This window comes from Culex quinquefasciatus, chromosome 3 (genome assembly GCF_015732765.1).
Source record: "Culex quinquefasciatus strain JHB chromosome 3, VPISU_Cqui_1.0_pri_paternal, whole genome shotgun sequence".
NCBI classification, from domain to species: domain Eukaryota; kingdom Metazoa; phylum Arthropoda; class Insecta; order Diptera; family Culicidae; genus Culex; species Culex quinquefasciatus.
This window is the reverse complement of record NC_051863.1, coordinates 79,535,614-79,548,891: the sequence shown is the minus strand read 5'-3', so window position 1 is coordinate 79,548,891 and position 13,278 is coordinate 79,535,614. Positions and strand designations below refer to the sequence as shown.

The 13,278-nt window shown below is 40.6% G+C and overlaps 2 long non-coding RNA genes across 2 annotated transcripts in view; both read left to right on the top strand.

The window, feature by feature from the left end:
* The window catches only part of LOC119769783, a 60,691-nt gene that overhangs the window by 38,562 nt on the left and 8,851 nt on the right, over positions 1-13,278 (top strand). The gene's annotated exons all lie outside the window — the stretch shown is intronic.
* On the top strand, positions 183-1,276 carry LOC119769785. The gene is made up of 2 exons (XR_005278522.1): positions 183-225; positions 287-1,276. It is a non-coding gene; the product is annotated as an uncharacterized LOC119769785 (long non-coding RNA).

Genomic DNA, 13,278 nt, shown 5'->3' with positions numbered 1-13,278 from the left:
AGTGTAGTGGCTCGCGTGTGAACTTTTTCCTTTAGTTCTTTGGACAAGTTCCTTTTCATTTAACTTTTCCTTCAAACCTATTTAAGGTAAAAAGATATATAAAGAGAACGAAACGTAGTGAATTTATTAACCCTTTTGGCATTTTTGTGTATAGTTCTACGGTTTGCGAACCGTTCTTTTCATCGAGTCACCTTTCTGTGTGACCTTTCTTTACATACCAAGAAGGTAAGGTTTTTTTTTGAATTAAATAACTATAGTGAAACTAATTTACGTTCGCGTTGGACAGCGCTCGTTCAACGGGCGCTTGGTATAGGCTGGTTTTTTCTCATACCCGTTTCTGCGGAAACGATCCCGACGGTGGAACTCTCCACGTGGTTTTGCGAAACCTAACCTCCAATTCGGAACCGATCCTGCAACCGGGCACCCCTCGTGTCCCCTGCTCCGCTCGTGCGTGCTGCTAAGGCCCGCCTTTCGAGGCAGTCAAACGGAGGTCGAGGTAATTCGCTAAAGTTATCGTTTGCGAGATACCCATCGGTCGCCAATTGCCGATTGGAAGTTAGGATCCCAACCCGCTACAACCCCCCTCGTGGATCCGCCGAGAGCGTACGCCGACAAATGCGTACAATAAAGTGTCTGGATTCGTTTGAGTTTTAACTTAAAGCCTCCAATGGTGGGGTGTTCGTTTGCTCTTACTTGACGACGACACTGTCCGGACCTGCGCCGACCTCGTGTCGAACGCGCCGCGCGGCATTCCGTGCCGAACGCGCCGAGCTTAGCTCGTGTAAAGCTCTCGAGTAACAACCCGAAGAAATCGGAAGTCTTCCGTCCAGCCGAGCCTCCCTCCGCAACGTTAAGTACGGCCATACGCGCACGAGCACACCGGCTGTCGCCCAAGTTCAGCCCTGGAGTCCCGCTCCACCTTAACAAACTCATCGCGCCGAGGATAAACATCGCGGCGAATCGAAGAACCCCTCGCCGAAGCTGCCAGCATTACCAGGACGCAGCCATCGCCGCCGCCGTCACCGCTGCTGTGGTTGCCGCGGTCACCACCACCAACGTACGCAACGCATCATAAACCCTGCGCAGGTATGCTAGTATTAGTCATGGCCATGTACAATACGAGTTTTCCCCCTATGCCACCCCGCTTAACCGAACGAGACTTTTCTTTAGCATAATGTAAATACACTGTGAAATGAATTCACCCATTCCTCTTTGGTATTAAAGATAAATTAAATTTCCCATTGAAATGCCTTGAATAAATCACCGTTTTTCCTTACGTTTTTCCTAGTTCTCTTTTTATTACCTTATTTACCTTTTCCGTTAATTTCCGTTCCAAAAAGCCAACTGTTCGAAAGCCACTTTATTCGAAAAGTTTAGTTATTTAGATACATTTACCAAACCAACTTTCTGACACGTTAAAGCCATTTGTATTAAGCACCAAGTTTCGACTCCGACCATCGACCCTGAGAGCAAAGTCGGGCAAAATCACAACACGACGGGTGGTCTCTTGTTAACAGCAAGAGTGGCGCATAAGCCACTGCGTTTAATCAAACAAAACTTTCATCGTACGTTTAGGTCGGTTACAATATTCGAAGAACACGAACACATGCGGGATAGAACATTCACTTAACTTTATTTTCAACTCTATCATTTTGTCGGGAACTCGTGCAGAATATTAAGTGAATGTATATTTCGGCAACATAGATTGTTAGCTATTTTTGGTTGATCCCTCGCGGAAGTGAGATTGAACTTGGTTCTTTTTACTTTCTTTCCGTCCCGTTCACGTGACGTGACACACCACGTAAGACACGGACCAAGTTCAATCCTAGTCTGGTCTAGCAGCACTGATTTAAGGGATCCAACCCATCCTTCGTTAGGGGGATCGTCGTGGTAAAAAGAAGGGACTAATGAAAATGTGGACCCACGTGCGGGGAATAACAATCGAGCGTCTGGCCAAATTGTACTCTAACGAGAAAATTACGGCTGGAAACCACCCGGTACGGTTCGTCTCTTCCGATTGTCCTCTGCTTTAAACACTAGAGAGGTATGCTGGGGAATTGGAAATCGTATTCATTCACTATTCCGGTGGAGTCCCGATCCGCTCGAGTAATTTAGAAGGGTTCCTGTGTATTGGAATAAACCTTTTGTGTGGTTTTGAACCTACCAAAAATTTGTTTGATTTGTGAGAATTGTTGCTTGAAACATAATGTAAAGGGTTGAATTTCAATCTTCGATCTCCAATTTTTTTTACAGTTGCTCTGCCTACCATTGAAAAAACGGCTAATATCCACTTTTGGCAAAAACGAGATATTAGCACCAGGTGGTAGAGGATGTTCCAACGCATCTTCTGGAACAAGAATTTTACTGAAATAGTGTTTTGACTTGGCTGCCGATGCGAAAAACCAAACGGCTAATATGCCACTCTTATGGGAAATTGCCTCGACGGAGATTTTGTGACAAACACTAAAACTCGTTTTTCTCGGAATACTTGATTTGGCATAATAGCCGAATTTTAAATTATGGGCAGTGCTGCACTTATTAAAAATAAAGAATTCTCAACAAACGTCTGTATGTGCATATTTTTTTGGTGTTTAAAATTTATGTTCAGTTTCTCCAAACGCAAGAAATCCTAATCGAACTTTTAAATATTTTTTTTATTTATGCTTTATTTGGTCACTATTTTTTTTTCTTTTTTTTATGTCATCGTGCCGTGCTGTAATGTTATAGGATGAGCAAATTTCATCAACACTTCCATATTTCTACAGTTGAAACTCCGTTCTTCATCCAGCTGCATTCCACGTTTTTTTCACTTTCTGTTGTTGTTCTAGTGCTTTCGCCGCGTTCCTCCCCTAAGTGCAGCCAACAGCTCACTCACGTGCCCATAATCTGATGCGGCGAAGCATAATTTCTGTCGGTGGCCCCCGTCTGTTGATGCGCTCGTCATATGCTTTCACCAACGACTTGTTCTGCTACAAAAACATTGCTCATTGACGCCGTACCACCACTTCGCTTAACTATATTTTCATTTCGAATCATTCATTCGACTCTGTTCTTCGCCGGTGTTTGTGTTTGGGAAATTATTATTTTTGTATCTAGAAGATAAATGATACATTAGCTTCGAGCTTGAAACGAGTCCAGAACAATGCGTAGGAAAATTCTTAGTAGAACGAGAAGGAGGACGGCTCCAGCCGGCCACTCAACTCATCAGGTTCAGGCTAGGGGAGATTGTTGAAACAAAAGAATTCCGCCTCAGAGGGCCTCATGTCTCAAGTATCGCGCTAATTGAAGCCCCGAAGTGCTAATAATAGCCAAGTATGGTTCGGGAAAACAACACTGTCATTATCTGAAGCGTTGCTGGAGTTTGAGAAGGCGTCCATCATCGTTTTGGCAAGTGGGCGCCACAGCCGAAAGTCGGAAAGATTCAGCGATTGGAGCCCCTCTTAGAGCAAACAAGGGCATTGCCAGCGATAATTGATGGGCCAAGCCTAGAGAGATACTTCGAAATTTATTTTGGTTTTGTGAGAGGTGAAATTCTAGCACAATGTTTGCAAAGGATTGTGCTTCTTAGGGATGAACCTAATGTAATGATTGGTACAAGTCGTGGAAAGTTGATTTGAATAGAACATGATACAAATAGTAAGGTTAGTTGACATGGTTCCTTATGATTGATACTCATTACAGAAGTATCACAAGACCAATTAATTAATTTGAATTTTGTTTCTAATTAGACTTTGAAAGTTATATTGTAAGGGTTGTACAAACAAAGCAGGTTACCCAAAAAATCTCTGAAAGCTCTTCAACTGGCAGTTTTATAATTAATTTCTTTTATATTTTTGTGGCATTTAAGTAGCGATAAACTAATAGATAGTTGTAATGAAATGTACTAAATTGTTACTAAATTGTTGGTCATTCCGAAGCATTATGCTCTCGGTGCTAACATCATTTTCTGAAATCAATTAACCCTCTAACGCCCAGAGCTGTTTGCTTATCATAAAAATAGTAAATGGCTTAATTTTACTACAATAATGTAGGAAATACTTTACTTTGAACCAAAAACATCGAATAGGGGCAAAAAAGTAGAATTTGAAGTGGTGCACCAGAGCACCATCAGGAAGATGAGTAACTTTTTTTTAAATCACAAAATCTCGTTTTCTTCAAATCTATTGGTTCATTTGTTTGAAAACGCTTCGAAATGTGTTAAAAACTACTTATTCTTTGCTGTAAGACCATATTTCTGAAGTATTAACTACAAATTCTAAAATCTCTGCATTTTCAGGTTTCTTTGATTGGCTCATTCAAAACCCACAAACAACCATTTTCATGAAAATTGAGGAAAGTAATAAAATTATCGGTCTAATAACAATGTTTTGTCTTGTTTATGAATAGTCAAAACGTTTATAAACTTTTGTTTTGATAAAAATAAGCTTTTTCTTTAATTTAGAAAAAAGTGCTCCTGAATATTTAGTTGCTCATATGCCTAGGTGGTGCTCTGGTGCACCAAATGAAAAAGGTTGAAAAACACTTAAAACCGGTTCAAACTCACAATGTTATTCACAAGGTTTCTTGCCCAAGGTTCAAATGATAGCAAAACATTTTTTGTTTCATAAAATTTTGTGTTTGGTATTTTTTACGGGCTTTCGAAAACAGGTCTTATTTATTTCCCTGAAATTGGCCCACTTTTGTTTACATTTCACACTGTAACTTTGCTTGTGCTTAACCAAATTTGATGAAATTTGGGGAGATGTTAGTATACATTCTTCATGAACACCTGCAACTTAAAGCACCATGAAAAGTTGTGTCAGTTCCGAGATATTTGAGTTCAAAGTTTTGGTGCTCTGGAGTAACCATGGGCGTGAGAGGGTTAAACGTTCTGTTGTTCAAGCCCATTTTTAAAAGTACGTCTACTTTGTTTCGTCCTTAACACTTGTAACACCAAAGGGGTCAACAATTACGCGAAGCACCAGAGGTTCAAAAAAGTTGGAAATGCAACTTCAACCGGCTGTATCTCGGCAAAAACTCAACCGATTTGGATGATACTTGTTGCATTCGATCCGGAAGGATGTCAAGAATCACCTCCAATAAGGTAGATCAAAAGCAAATGCGTCTACCCCAAGTTACAATGAAAAAGGCCTTTTTCCAAGGGTTCAAAGAGCCGGTGAAGTTGCATTTCCAACTTTTTTGACCCCGTTGGGGTTAAAGAAATCTGTTCAAAATTTCAATATGTCTGATCCGATTTTTAACAATCATTACTGTAGGTTTTACCTTCCTCACCTTACTAAGGAAAGGCTATAAAATCACTCGAAAATGAACTTCTCAATTACCCATCTCAATGTATAACTATCGATTTAGAATCAAATTCTGAGCAAATGGCAAATGTGTGGTGGGATGTTGATCAAAACATTTTCACTCAGTTATCTTGTCTTGGGGTCCCCTAAGTCATTGATGTTTAGTTAAGTATTTCAAAAGTTCTGCTAAAAAACGATTTTTTCTAAAGTTCGGAAGATTGTAACAATGGTGGTTTTTGTTAGAAACCCCGTCATGTTATAAATTTTCAGAAAGTTATTTGAAAGACCATTCCAACACGTTCAAGACATTTAAGATCTGACAACCCTATCAAAAGTTATGGTCACTTAAGTGTTATTTATGCACTTTTTTGGAGGCCGGATCTCAGATATGTTGATTAAAACGTTGTCCGGATCTATCATGCGACCTATCTTTGGATAGGTAATTAAAAGACCTTTTCAACGGGCACGAATTGGATTGGAGATCTTACTACCCTATCATAAGTTATAAGCACATAAGTGCCCTGGATTATGAAGATCTGATTACCCAATCTAGTGGTATGAATAATGAGTCAAATTGATAAAACAATGAAAAACACCGTCTTTTGTGTCTATTTTGGATAGCACCCTTTAAATGTGAGGAAGGCACCAACCACCTAAGGGTGGATTAAGTAGCGTTTTGCCTTCCTCACTGAGGTAAGGCTATAATCCTGCTCTAAAAATGAACTTTGTATAAAAACGTTCATGTATACATATCGACTCAGAATCGAAACCTGAACAAATGTCTGTGTGTATGTGTGTGTGTATGTATATATGTGACCAACAAACTAGCTCATGTTTCTCGGCAGTGGCTGAACCGATTTGACACGAACCTGTTGCATTCGACTTGGTTTAGGGTCCCATAGATCGAGTTTTATTCAGATTGAAGTTTCGATAAGTAGTTCAAAAGTTATGTATAAAAATATGTTTTCACATATACTTTTCCAAAGAGCCTAAAACATTGATGATCTGGCAACCCTGTCTCGAGATATGACCATTTAAGTGATGTTTTTGTACATTTTTATTCCAGATCTAAAAAATAGATGAAAATTTTGTACAATTCCATCATATCAGCCATTGTTGGTAATAAGTGAGGAAGGCTCGAACCACATAGGTGGATTAAGTTAGTTTTTTTTTTAATAATTTTAACAGTAAAAATGAGTTCAAAACTCTACCGGATCCTGTCTCACACTAAGGGATATAAAAAATATATAAGGAGAGTTATTTGTCCAAAATTTCACTTCAATTTTAATTCAGGAAGCTATTGAATGCATCGGCTCCTCGTTCGGAATTTCCATTGTCTCAATGCCCCTGATACGTGATGTAATTTCCACCCTCCGATGCATGACAACCGAGCAGACGGTGAAGTCCTTTTGTTATCCTGCAATCCTGGAGGCTCTCAAGCCATGAGACAAAAAGAAGACGCGTTGACAGCCGTCGAGGACGAGTCGACGTGAGATACTTCCACCATGAGGACAGTGTTGCCAGCAGATACACATCTTCCGGCAGCTCTATAGACAGGACTTCGAGAAGGACTCCAGACGAAGGTATTAAAATAACGGACAGGCCTTGAGGATGCTGGTTGCTTGCGAAGCAAAGTAGTTGTCCGTACAAAAGCAGGAAATGATTCGTACTAGACTGAATTTATCTCCTTCTTGCTCAATTCTGCTGCTGCCTGTTGCTGCTGGTTGCAGTTTTTCAGTCACATTGCACATTTTTTACTTCATTTGTGTTGTGTAAAAGAAGCAAGAAACAATAATAACTGTGAACGACCGGAAAAGTGAAAAGGAGACAAGGATTGTTGGCATTTAAGAAAGAAGTTTACACTACCATAGTTCTCGCAATTATTATTGTCACGCCTTTGTAATTGTAATTTGAATTAGGAGACATGTTATTTCACTTTTAGAATGCCTGCACGATTGCAGGTCACCATAGGAGAAAAATTCTTACTCTCACAAAAAGGAAACAAACCAATTATTTTCCATGTTTGCCATAATGCTCCTCAAAAATCATCCCTTCAAAACCGCTTCTGACGGATGTGGTTTTGTGGTTGCCACTTTCACATGCTCTTCACGACTTCATAATGATTTTCTCTTCTAACTGATGTCGTCCCCAAAGCTCCCCATGCTCGGTGGAAACGAATAATAAGCCCCAAAATTGTATGATCGTGGTCTGGCCCTTGTTCTGGCTCCTTGCTGTGGACACAGCCACGTCAAGCTCCTCATCATTGTGTCCTTATCATCTTTATTTTTTACGCTCACTTGGCGACTCAAATGGCTACACCGTGGAATGAACCTCGGCAGAAGCTACTCAAGGACAAATGAGAACGCTTCCAAGGCCAGAAGGACGTTGGAAAACAACAATGAATCATAATGATTGCCTGCTCACACAGGGATAATCATTCAGCTTGGTGGATCAATCATCTTCTACGGAGCAAAGAATATCTCTTTTGAAGGTCCTTAGAACGTGTTTTTTATGGCGAGAGAAAATTATGGGACAAGTGTATTTGGAGGATTTGCCGAATGACGCAAGTATCATTTTCAACGTTGACGATGATGGAGAAAAGTAAGAAAAGCGATTTCCGCTCGGACGGTTTTCAATGGCCCAATGTCAAGTGGTTAGCGGTTTACGTCATACGTTTTGTCACGGAGTTGGATTCATAAGCTTTTGAAGAACACTTCTGGAGCGCGGATATACACATTGTTATTGAGAGTCAGATTAATTTGAGACGAAAGTTTGAATAAAGATATAAAAGAAATTCTTCAACAACATTATGCTATGTCTTGATAATTTGAGTAAATCAGAAATAAAATGAGTAAAAAATCTGTTTAAATTTTTCGCTGCTAGGTATAAGATAAATTACTAGCCAAACAACAACTTAATCTGGTTAGTTTGCAACTCGTCGTAACAGCCAATGCGTCCTCTGAAACTTATTTGATTTGTTTTCTCTGAAACAGATCAAATTGTCATTGTTGCTCGGTAAAGATCATTTAGAGCACGAGTAGAAGAACAACTCAAAGCATTTTTAAACTTAATTTTAATTCGCATTTTGATAAAGAACTGATCGAAAACGGCTTTGTTTACAGCTTGCGCTAAGGAGCTTTTGGTAGCTTACTAGAGATATCTTCTCTTCAGCTTCCAAAGAAGTAACAACATGCATTTAAAAAAGGTTTCCCTATAATCCTAATAGAGTTTAATCATCCTATATGGAAATTTATTGAACGTCGATTAGTTATCAAGTCTGGAATCCTATTTTGGTGTGAGATTTTTTTTGCTGTTAACCCATGTATTCGGATGCTTCACGGTCGGTTAGTATAATTAAAATGGATTACATGCCAAGCCGCTTTTTTCGATGTTCGTTCCAGGCAGACTTATTTTTTATGGACTGCAAAAAAAGCGATGAACGTTGAAACATTCTGATCCCACGTGGACAGGGTTTTGGAGATTCTGGAATCGTCGTTAGATGGGTTCCGAACACGGGTTCATTTCACAATGGAGGCATACATTTTAATATAAATGAATAGATCCAAATATGCGAGTGACAGGCTATCGGTCCCTTGGGAGTAGACCCCGGAGTCAACAAAGACGGCGTTCAGTCTGCAGAACATCCAATTCTACCATGTCGACGTCGTCGTGCTATCTTGTCGCACCCGCCATTTTGACGTTCCGAGAAAAACGCGTTTTAATGTTTGACCTTGAATATTCAAAAACGAGAGCACGCAATGTAAACAATAACAAACACGTTTTATTTGGCTCACCATTCTGTGCATTGTCCCGAAGTTTGGTTGAAGTTGGTTGCTGGAGTCCGGAGTTATAATTACAAAGGTTTACGGTAGTCTAGCTTGTACGTGCGACAAACGCATCCTGACTTTCCTGGCATGAAATCCCTTTGGCCTTTTGTCGCACTTACAACAATTTTCATGGAGTGACAAGATAGCACGACAAGATTGAAACTACTTTCATATGTAAAGTGACAAAAATGCACGGAGTTTTTTCGGTTTTTGTTGAATATCTCAGGATTGAAATCGAATTTTGGAAATCTGTGAAGGTCAAAAGGTGAGGCATTGTGAGCTGCACAAAATAGCGTTCTTAACTCAATTTGGCTCAAAATGCATGTACGACAAGTTAGCACGATGGCGACGATGTGCCAAAAACTGGGGAATGGATGAATATGTCGCGGTGCATGTTCGGTAGATGGACTTTTTCTAGCTTTCTAACCGGGGCCATGTCGGGAAGGGACATTTGAACCTTGATTACGGTGACGGACGACCGGGATCGATGTGACGGCAGATGAAAACTACGAATTGCCGAACCAAATGAACGACACGACATGAGGACTCTTTCAAAAGAGAGTCGTTTAACGATAGCAATCGATCAACTTCAAAATTAATAATGAAAGTACGACATTCGCGGATTAAATTTTTGCGAACGTTTTGGGTGATGAATTGGAAGGCTGCCAAGCTGTTTGCATTCGATGCGCTTTCAGATTCTTTCGTTTCTATACTGGAATAAATATCTTTTCACTCTTTACTTCTATGCTTAATATTTTCAGCACCTCTTTTCTGTTTATGTTACTCCATTGGTTCCAAAAAATATATTTTCTCTACGTGAGACAACGCGCCCTCCAAACAGTTCTTGCAGTAACTCAGTAATTCTGCAGTAATTCCCACGACACACCGCCTGATGCCGGCATTCAATTTGTCGTCGCGTGACTTTTTGATGTTACCACGTGTTAACACGGATTATTCAATCACATAGCGTACTCCCCCAGTGCTGGTTGCAGGCGTCACAACCTAATCAATATGGCGGCTCCTTTAGTTTGTTGGAGTCGGCCAGGAGGGCGATGGAAACTAGGATACATAATTCAATGCGAGTGGTATTTATGGAATTATGACGCGAGTTTGCTTGGAGAAAGGGTGAATAGTAACAGTGGGACACGCAAAGTAGTTCCCTCGCTCCTATTGAGGGTATTGGACTACATCACCTTGAATGTCCCAACTGTGGCCAATACATTTCTCTAGCGCACACTTTTGGTAATTGGGAATGACATGCTTCCGGGAGTTTTCGACGTTGTTTTATTAGCCCTACCAGTTGCCGACGAAGCTGCCGCACTTAACGTCACTCATTTCGACTTCTAATTCGATTTCGTTCCTAATGAAATGGAACCCCTTCCCCGTCGCAGCCGTCTGGGGAAAACTTTCCAAAAGTAAAACAATCCAACGGCAAGTGGAAGATAAATGCCGACCTCTCGTTGTCCGACACTTGAGATCTGTCTGATTTGGCGGTTCCTTCTACGGGGAGATTCCAGCAGAGAACAAATCTTTCCTCGGCAGCCCCAGCTATTGATGGGTACGAATGGATTCCGCGTTGCAAGTATTCCCAACGGGGACGGTTCCATACATCTGCTTCACTTTTCGGATTTCTCTGGCGCTCTGGATCCAATGGCATTTATGTCTTTGTTATTGTCTCGTATTGCCAGCTACTTCTGGCGATGGCGGCAGCGCGTTCTCTTCAATCCATTGAGCCAAAATAGTCCATTCTATTCAACGGTGCCGAAGAATATTGGCTGGTTGGTTTGTTGGAAGGTACTCGGGAGGATGTTGTGAACGGGGAATACCCGGAATACCGCTCGTTTTACCCACGTGCAAGTGAAAAAAAAAGAGTCTGTAACTCAATTGTTATGGCGTGCAGAACTGACAGCTCTATTAGAAGTTGGTTTTCTCGTTGCTGTTGGAAAATCAATTCTGGACTTGCTATCGTCTTGTGGGTATGCCCTAAGGATCGTTACCTTTCAATGTGGTTCTGCTTTAAGCTTTATAATTGCTTTAATGCTAAAAGCTTGTCAAGTACGTGCCTTACTCAACGTAGTTAGTTAAATATAGACAACTCTCTCAAACAGAATTTATGTCAGCAGAATATTATCAACGATAAATATGTGATCACATTATCCTGTGGTTAAATCAGGAACGAGCAATCGATTGGGGACACCCTTCTTTGATCTTCCTATCACCGTTGATGCACGTACCGAGTACTTACAAGAGTTGACCAGAATGGCAAGTCATGCGAGTGCAAAGCTGTTGAAGCTACAACAAAAATTAGAAGCTGTGTGATCCATGTCAATCGTTCTGGAAAAAAAGGATAAGTGCGCTCTGGTGCGCAGCAGGTTGGAAAAATGCTCTTGTTGTTAGTTTCTTTCAATGGTCCACTTGTTCATGCCAACGATGTTGATGCTGTTGTCGTTGCATGTACACTAGGGTGTTTCATCCAAAACCAAAAGTTCTCAGAATCAGGCAAACCGAGGTTCCCCTAGTAGAGGATACCCATAGGGACTCTCATGCCAAATATCAGCCCATTTGGTTGAGAATTGGCCTGTCCCCAGCGGTTTAAAGTTTACATGGAAATTACTATGGGATTTTTGTGCTTTTCATTCAATCGTTCCTACAGGTCTGGGGACAACATGGATTCACTCGGAATAAAGACAGGTGTGTAGGGGATGGTCCAATGAACACATTCCAGAAGGAATTAGGCTTGTCCATTCTGTCCCCAAGGTGCGCATTGGATCGACGTTCGGTGTCTCCAGAATCAACGATTCACCTTTCAAATGTACGCATTGTCCTTAGTATGCTATGATGGCTAGGAGAAAATTACGACGCCCCATGTCAGACGGTGAACACGTGGAGAGGCATCGATTGCATTATTAACACAAAATCATCATTTTACGTTATTTAGAATAGTTGAAATTCTTCCAGGAACATCAATAATTATAATTTTAGTACTTTAAAGAATGTTTCTGATCCAAAACTCGAGTGGATGCTTTGCCACGTGTTCACCGTCTGACATGGGGCGTCGTAATTTTCTCCTAGCCGTCATAGCATACTAAGGACAATGCGTACATTTGAAAGGTGAATCGTTGATTCTGGAGACACCGAACGTCGATCCAATGCGCACCTTGGGGACAGAATGGACAAGCCTAATTCCTTCTGGAATGTGTTCATTGGACCATCCCCTACACACCTGTCTTTATTCCGAGTGAATCCATGTTGTCCCCAGACCTGTAGGAACGATTGAATGAAAAGCACAAAAATCCCATAGTAATTTCCATGTAAACTTTAAACCGCTGGTGACAGGCCAATTCTCAACCAAATGGGCTGATATTTGGCATGAGAGTCCCTATGGGTATCCTCTACAAGGGAAACCTCTGTATGGCGTGATCTGAGAACTTTTGGTTTTGGATGAAACACCCTAATGTACACATACAAGCTTAACCGGAAAGACTTTCTGAGTTCAGAGCCGTTCGATGACCAGTATCTTTTTGCTACAGAATGCTTGCAAGTATGATTCTGCATTTTTTTCAATTTATGAAGTTTTTAAGAGTCAAAATCTTATCTTCATATCTCTTCAGGTTTTGAAATCATTTATTTAAAAAAAAAAACTATAAATTTATCTTTTCCCCTCCTTTATTTTTGAATAAATCCGTAAATATTTTCTTTTTTTTCAAATTATTCGTTCTGCCAAACTATCGAACCATTCTATAAGCAATCCCTTCTGGAACCAAATTCCTCCTAAAGCTTCATCACTCCAAAAAAGGTTCACAAACATTCCTCTGGTGCAATTCACGGTATTGAAACTCAATCAGTTTGCTCGAGTGATAAGTCGTTTTAGCACATCTATAATGCACTTCAAATGCATACATACAGGAAGCATTGGCAATCCCAGGCGAAGGATTATGTCAGAAAGAGAAGGATAAAGTCTGTAATGCAATAGTCTCTCTTCTTTTTCTGCCCGGAAAGCCACACTATAGAGCGATTTCGAGTGCAATGATGCAGAAGGAAAATTTGTAGCCCACTTTTCGTATTATGGTTGAATTGAGAATCCCTGAGCATTAGTGAGGTTGAAAAAATCTTTTTGCTGGCTTACGATGAGAATGAAATGAGAGTTTCATATGAAACTAGGAGAA